Raw genomic sequence first — 6,358 nt, 5'->3', positions numbered from 1 at the left:
AGTAATCTTCAGATGTATTTCCTGCCATCATGGGAAAAGCTGCTATTACAGGTCAAGACCTTTATCTGAGGAAACAAAATGTAACTGGGATAATTATATAATATAATGAGCTGTTGCAATGATGTAATTCTTCTGAATTCAGAGTGTATAAATCTCCCACGTAGGGAGACCAGTCTTTTGTCACTCTACTGGGGTGCAGCTGTGTGGTGAGTGAAGCCTCCGACCTGCTCACGGTACATGAACATTAAACAGATAACTGGCTGAAACACATCTATTCATATAAACTATTGCAAACAAAATATTGGCACCCAATCCTTTATTAAGAACACCATCATTTCCACTTGCTATAATGAATTTCCAATAACATTGGAAGATCATTGACAAATACACAAACTTTTTTTTTTTTTAATTAACACATAACTCACATGCAGAGAGACATTTATGTATGCATAATTTAAATAATAGTGTAACCAAGGGATATATATATATTGCTAATCCATGTAGAAAGGTTACTAGTAATAATACAAATACATGACTCATGTTAATTGAACAGACATTGTCCACAAAGTAATGTTGTAAATACACCATGAAAAACAGCATACATTAATAAAATATCATGCAATCCTCAGGTGTCACTTGACAATAGTGCACCAAACAATTTTATTAAGCAATTCACTTTGCCAAAATTGCAAGCTTAAGGGCAATACATTTTAATGTTGCGTACTATTTTCATGTTGTATTACTTATGCTATATATTAGTATATCATGTTTTAAATGTAAAAACCCTGTACGCTATTCCTTGAGGTGGGATCAACTATCATTCCACATTGGTTGCTACACGAATGCTAATTTATTCCCAGCCGTGTTGTAAATATTTATAAAAAGACGACTTGAGAAGGGCCAGAGTTAAATCCCTGCCATTCACATAAGTCTTCGGGGGCCTCCTGGCTTCATAGCTCAGCTCCACATAGAAATCCAGATAATTGATGATAATTCATTGTTAATTGTTATGTATGGTACATCCCTGACAATACGGATTGGTCTAATGGGGTTTCAGAGATGTAGAGGAGAATAATGCTGTTGAATTGGAAAAGAAAATTGTGGACAAGTATACCATATTCATTTTGGGTAAATCATGTCCCTCGTTGTGCTTTGGAAATGAACATGTTATTAAGATCGAGTATAAGCTTTTATCTTAATATAATATTCTAAATACATTTCAATAGGGTGAATACAGCATTCTATATACATTTTTTGTTATTAGCGTAGTATTTGTTTTCCTTTTTATAAGAAAGTTTTTGTGTGGAAAAGTTATTGTGTGAAAAAAATAAGTAGGACGAAATAACCTAAAGAAAATAACTCCAGACAATTCAAAAAAATTATTATTGTTTACACCTCTAACTTTAAAATTGAGTAATAAACCTATGCAGGAGTCCCTATATTTGTAATATGTTGGAACACTTTCATTTCAGCTAACTGTTCCAAAGGATTTCTTAACCAATAAATTGAAAAGAGAAGTACATGATAATTCCTCATTTAAAGTAGCACAGATACTTCTCTGTAGTGTCACTGCTTAATAAATATAACCTATTATACTCTCTATTTAAGAAATGTACCAGATTGATTTGTCACAAGCAGGATCTTTACTGCTTCAGCTATTGTTTATGTACTAATTTGCCAAAAAAAAATGTTATTATCAAAATGTGTGGAACGTATTCAGATTGCCACATTATCATGAGAGTACATGCGTGGCTGTTTTACATGGTTTCTAAAATCTCAGGACTTTTTTGGCCTTACAGTTGTGTTACTGCTGACTATTCCTTTTACTAACAGTTTGTTTTTGTTAGTCTGGAAAATACATTAGGATAAAATACACTTCAGTGTTTTAGCATTACAATTTTTTTATATCAGTTTACATACAATATCAGTGATATCTATCTATCTATCTATCTGTTAGTTTACTGTCCTCTTATTGCTTTAACTAAAATTTGATGTGTCTTTTGATTTATAAAATCACATGCTATAACACATTTTTAAATGACATCATTAATACATCTTGTTTATAATTGGTAGTTTTACGCAACACACTGTTCTGAGAATAAATTAAGCTTTACAGCTGGGTGAACTTAGACAATTGTCTAGTATAAGCAATATACTCTCCAAACAAAGCTGGTCACTTGGCTAAATGTCTCAGAGGAAGTAAAGATGCCAAGAATGAAAACTGCAGCCAAATGCTCAACAGATGGTAAAGTGAATAAATACATCTGGAACCATATGACTATGTAAGGAAATATTAGGATAAAAATGAAAGCAGAATTCTGTAAGAGGAATATTAAATAGGCATCTGGGAACAATAATGAAAGAAGGTCACCCCAAGTTATATTTAAAAAAAAAAAAAAGTTTCCAGCAGAGGTAGATAATAGGACACTGCTGGGCTAATTTTAGTATAATTTATGATATGACCTTTGGGCAGAATCTCCAGCATTATAATATGGAACAACAGTGTTATCTATTCCACAGTAAATTAGCTTGAAATTATTGTACATGAATATTGCATTTTGGTGACTTTATTATATATTTTACAAGAAAAAAAAATGTAAATTTTCACATTTCATTTACTTGCCTTAAGGAATTGGTACCACTTGAATTGCATTGTCTGCAGGTAATATCTTGTATTGAAATCATTAGCATAGTTCTTTGCTGACAGAGTATGACATTTGTATTTTTTTTAACAAACTAAAGATTTGTTGTACTTGGTTCAATTGGGGGGGGGGGGGGGTGATGCTTCATCTAAAACACCGGGACTCATATAATATTTTGTTAAGATCATTATATCTTTGTTTGTGTTAAATATAGAGAATAGATACCCATAGTACAATTTGCAGACAGTATAAACATCCCACTGACTAATATAATGTTAAAAATGAATTAAATATAACCCAACAATGACAGTAAATTAATGTCATCAAATTAAGCATGTCATAGACACTATGTTTAATGTATATTGCAAGATTTAGACTCCAAAAAAAAATACATAGTTCCCTAACTAATATATACAGTGAGGGCAAAAAGTATTTGATCCCCTGCTGATTTTGTACGTTTGCCCACTGACAAAGAAATGATCAGTCTATAATTTTAATGGTAGGTGTATTTTAACAGTGAGAGACAGAATAACAACAAAAAAATCCAGAAAAATGCATTTCAAAAAAGTTATACATTGATTTGCATATTAATGAGGGAAATAAGTATTGACCCCTTCGACTTAGTACTTGGTGGCAAAACCCTTGTTGGCAATCACAGAGGTCAGACGTTTCTTGTAGTTGGCCACCAGGTTTGTACACATCTCAGGAGGGATTTTGTCCCACTCCTCTTTGCAGATCCTCTCCAAGTCATAAAGGTTTTGAGGCTGACGTTTGGCAACTCGAACCTTCAGCTCCCTCCACAGATTTTCTATGGGATTAAGGTCTGGAGACTGGCTAGGCCACTCCAGGACCTTAATGTGCTTCTTCTTGAGCCACTCCTTTGTTGCCTTGGCTGTGTGTTTTGGGTCATTGTCATGCTGGAATACCCATCCAAGACCCATTTTCAATGCCCTGGCTGAGGGAAGGAGGTTCTCACCCAAGATTTGACGGTACATGGCCCCGTCCATCGTCCCTTTGATGCAGTGCAGTTGTCCTGTCCCCTTAGCAGAAAAACAACCACAAAGCATAATGTTTCCACCTCCATGTTTGACAGTGGGGATGGTGTTCTTGGGGTCATTCCTCCTCCTCCAAACACGGCGAGTTGAGTTGATGCCAAAGAGCATCTCACCACAACACTTTCACCCAGTTCTCCTCTGAATGTTCATTGGCAAACTTCAAACGGGCCTGTACATGTGCTTTCTTGAGCAGGGGGACCTTGCGGGCGCTGCAGGATTTCAGTCCTTCACGGCGTAGTGTGTTACCAATTGTTTTCTTGGTGACTATGGTCCCAGCTGCCTTGAGATCATTAACAAGATCCTCCCGTGTAGTTCTGGGATGATTCCTCACCGTTCTCATGATCATTGAAACTCCACAAGGTGAGATCTTGCATGGAGCCCTAGACCGAGGGAGACTGACAGTTATTTTGTGTTTCTTCCATTTGCGAATAATCGCACCAACTGTTGTCACCTTCTCACCAAGCTGCTTGGCGATGGTCTTGTAGCCCATTCCAGCCTTGTGTAGGTCTACAATCTTGTCCCTGACATCCTTGGACAGCTCTATGGTCTTGGCCATGGTGGAGAGTTTGGAATCTGATTGATTGATTGCTTCTGTGGACAGGTATCTTTTATACAGGTAACGAGCTGAGATTAGGAGCTCTCCCTTTAAGAGAGTGCTCCTAATCTCAGCTCGTTACCTGTATAAAAGACACCTGGGAGCCAGAAATCTTGCTGATTGATAGGGGATCAAATACTTATTTCCCTCCTTAACATGCAAATCAATTTATAACTTTTTTGAAATGCGTTTTTCTGGATTTTTTTGTTGTTATTCTGTCTCTCACTGTTAAAATACACCTACCATTAAAATTATAGACTGATCATTTCTTTGTCAGTGGGCAAACGTACAAAATCAGCAGGGGATCAAATCCTTTTTTCCCTCACTGTAACTAAACATAATTACAAACATAAGACATCACAGCAACCAGTCCAAATCCGTAATGCAAAGCAAAGTCGAGTACCGTAATCAATGTTTCTGTTAGTTTTCTTCACTCGCTTACACACACTGGCTCTCCGCCTGCCTCTTCTCACCAGGAAGTCAGCTGCTTCTTGCTTTATTGAGAGGACAGACGGTCTCCCCCTGTAATTGTCCTCCACCGGGGTCTGGCGAATCCTCACCACACCGCCCAACATGGTGTCACAATATTTAAGCAATAGAGGCTGTCCATGCGGGCTCTAACATTTTAAAGATGACCATAACAGGTCAGGTTAGCTAACGAAAGTCTAGGTCATCTTTCAAACATTAGAGCCTGCATCAAGTGGGCTCTATTGCTATTAGAAAACTTTTTTTTTTTTTAATTTAATAAACTTAAAAACCTATGTTTATACCTTGATTTTCGGATATATTTTGTCCAGTAACCTTCCACTGAGAAAAATTGTTTCCAACGTAATTTGAATGGAAAAAACAACGTACACGTACAGAAAATTATGATTTTTATTTGGCTAGAATATATCCTTATCCTTATTTTAATTACTGTTGTGTTGTTAGTCTTTCTTATAGGTGATCTGGAGATTGCTAGAGAAGGTAACATTAAATTTACTGAACAGTCCCTGTAGCATTCTGTCGGAATTTGTTGCTGGAGGCGGGGCATCAGTCAAGCTAGCAGGGAGCTGATTGGCTGGAGCAGAAACAGTGCAGCACTCTGACTGGCTGGTTTTGAGGCAGCATGACTTCTTAATCTTGCTGAAGTTCAAACTGTGGACCAGTTGCGTCTTTTCGGTTGGATTGGCTTTCCAGTAGCTGCGAATTGAGCTTTAATTCTGGTGTCCTGTCACTGATATGACTTCTCTTGTCTCCAGGCCAGCGTCAGAAAGTAGCTTAATACGTGTTGCTCTTATACAGTGGTTGATGCATCTTTTGCTAAACCGGAATATGTGTGTATTTAATTTGTTTAAATCTATTTCACCGTTACAGCATGCATTGTCAAATGATCTGGAAGCTGATTGGCTGTTGACAAAAAAAGCTAAAAATATATGTATATGCATACATTTTTTTTTTTTTTTGGTAATTGTATGCAAATGCTTTTTGCTATGATTTTTTTATAATTGTAATCTCAGTATGCACATTTCATTTCTTCTCTCATCACATACATCTTGAGTGATCACTTCTCATTCTACAGACATGACTGTATTATCCCCAATCTGTGCGTTTGATATGATCAAAATTATAGATTAGATGTGTCAATAAACACCTTTTTAGATAAATATTTGCTGATTTTATTTCCAACTTGTAAACTTTCTCATATTACAGTTACTTTCTTATACTCTAAACCATCATGTCTCAATGGAATTCTTGGATCATATACATTCTAATCCACACACATATACAATCCTAGAGGACTGTGGCAAAATGTGTTGAGATTTTACCCAGTAGAATAGAAAGAATAGAGAAAACGTGCACCGCACAAAGAGATGTCAATATATATTTTTTTAAATGTTTCATCTTATATTTCTTTTGAGGCATGTATCGTTTACTGAAAGCTCGCTTTCAAAGCTTGGCAGATTCACATACAAATTTGTAAAATATATTAAAGCATCTGCTTCATCTTGTTATACTTCAACACTTTTTACAACTCCTTCATAATCATTTGAGACAAATGATTATATCATTCTTACTTTATAATG

This window comes from Amia ocellicauda, chromosome 6 (genome assembly GCF_036373705.1).
Source record: "Amia ocellicauda isolate fAmiCal2 chromosome 6, fAmiCal2.hap1, whole genome shotgun sequence".
Taxonomy (NCBI): Eukaryota; Metazoa; Chordata; class Actinopteri; order Amiiformes; family Amiidae; genus Amia; species Amia ocellicauda.
The sequence above is the reverse complement of the archived record's forward strand: the minus strand, read 5'-3'. Positions refer to the sequence as shown.